The sequence below is a fragment of the Cnephaeus nilssonii genome (genome assembly GCF_951640355.1).
Source record: "Cnephaeus nilssonii genome assembly, chromosome: 12".
Classification (NCBI taxonomy): Eukaryota; Metazoa; Chordata; class Mammalia; order Chiroptera; family Vespertilionidae; genus Cnephaeus; species Cnephaeus nilssonii.
Window position 1 is genome coordinate 70,176,600 of NC_137083.1, and position 1,998 is coordinate 70,178,597.

At 40.0% G+C, this 1,998-nt stretch overlaps 1 pseudogene across 1 annotated transcript; it reads left to right on the forward strand.

Annotated features, from left to right (window-relative positions):
- The first annotated feature begins 792 nt into the window (after positions 1–792).
- On the forward strand, positions 793–1,282 carry LOC307107905 (large ribosomal subunit protein eL21-like; annotated as a pseudogene). The gene has a single exon. The product of its transcript is annotated as a large ribosomal subunit protein eL21-like (transcript).
- Positions 1,283–1,998: the final 716 nt, after the last annotated feature.

Sequence of the window (1,998 nt, forward strand, 5' to 3'; positions counted from 1 at the left end):
ATGTCTGGGGGCAGATCAAAAACCCCTCTGGAGGCGGATTCAGCCTCGCTGCTCTTGTGGACAGGCTGGACACTCCAACAGCGGAGCTGAGGGGACTGGGCGCCGCCACCTTGTGGCTATGGGGGCTGCCATTTTGTCGTGGAGGGATGGTTAATTTGCATATTACTCCATTATTAGATAGGATAAGAAGCATTTGGGCCCTTGCTCCTAACCACAAGGGTACACTGACTACTGATACAAAATTAACTACCAAATGAGGGACATGGGAAACATGTATTTTGAGAATCATGCTATGCTAGTGATTTTTTTTTCTTATATAGAATAATGTATGCTTTCTCTGTTTAGCAAGCAGCAAAAAAATTATCTGATATAGGTACAAAGTCTACTCAAATATCTACTTTGACTTTGCTATGGAAGAGGCATGCAGATGAGATCTTAAACAGCCAGAAGCTAATGGTCAACTTTGAGTTTACTATAAACCCCTGCATTCAATGATTCTACCTTCTTTTATTTCCCAATATGATCAAGAATGAAGTTATCCCAGCCAGTGTAGTTCAGTGGTTGAGTATTGGCCCATGAACCAGGAGGTCATGGTTCAATTTCTGGTCAGGGCACATGCCTGGGTTCCAGCTTCAATTCCCAGTAGGGGTCGTGCAGGAGGCAGCTGATCAAGAATTCTCTCTCATCACTGATGTTTCTATGCTCTCTCCCTCTCCTTTCCTCTCTGAAATAAATAAAAAATATATATTAAGCCTTTCGGCGGGAACCGCCATCTTCCAGTAATTCGCCAAAATGACTAACACAAAGGGAAAGAGGAGAGGCACCCGCCATATGTTCTCTAGGCCTTTTAGAAAACATGGAGTTGTTCCTTTGGCCACATACATGCAAATCTACAAGAAAGGTGATTGTGGACATCAAGGGAATGGACCCTGTTCAAAAAGGAATGCCCCATAAATGTTACCATGGCAACACTGGAAGAGTCTACAAGAGTCTACAAGTCTACCCAGCATGCAGTGGGCATTATAGAGAACAACCAAGTTAAGGGCAAGATTCTTGCCAAGAGAATTAATGTATGTGTTGAACATATTAAGCACTCTACGAGCCAAGTAGCTTCCTGAAACGTGTGAAAGAAAATGATCAGAAAAAAGAGGAAGCCAAAGAGAAAGGTACCTGGGTTCAACTGAAGCATCAGCCTGCTCCACCCAGAGAAGCACACTTTGTGAGAACCAATGGGAAGGAGCCTGAGCTGCTGGAACCCATTCCCTATGGATTCATGGCATGATAAGTGGGGAAAAATAACTTCTGTGTTGATAAATATATATGTGTGTGTGTGTGTGTGTGTGTGTGTGTGTGTGTGTGTGTATAAACACATGAATATATGTATATATGTGTGTGTATATATATGCATATATACATATATATGTATATATTTTTTTAAAAAGAATAAAGTTAAATGACCTGTCATTAATGCTGGTATAAATTCCCAGCAAATAACTCAGCTATTTGGAAGTTGCTTATTACTAGATCATGGGTTTTCTCATCCCCCTTCTCTCTCTTTTCTTAACTACCTACTATTTCTTTAAGTCTTTATGTTTCACCAAAAGAAAAATACAGCAAACTGAAACAAATTCATAGAGTTCTCTTCTGCCCTCCAGATGGTTGATATGTACATGTGGAAAATGCAGCGAAGTAATAAATGCATGCTGCTAAATATCTGCTCAACCTTGCCCCTATAGAATGACATTAGGAGATTCATGTCAAACGTGGCATATCATTTACATGTGGTTCAATCAGGTTTTAAGAATTTTCATCCTCCTAGTCACAGTTTACAGTATTGGATCTCCATTAAAAACACCACCAAGTTTTAAGAGTAATACCTATATAACCAGAAACAAAATGTGGTGGGATATTTGTACTTTATGGTGTACCAGGCTTAGTATGTTAGCTCAATTGCTTCCCCCACTTAGGTTTTTAAAAAATAGTTAAAGCTTTTTGCAA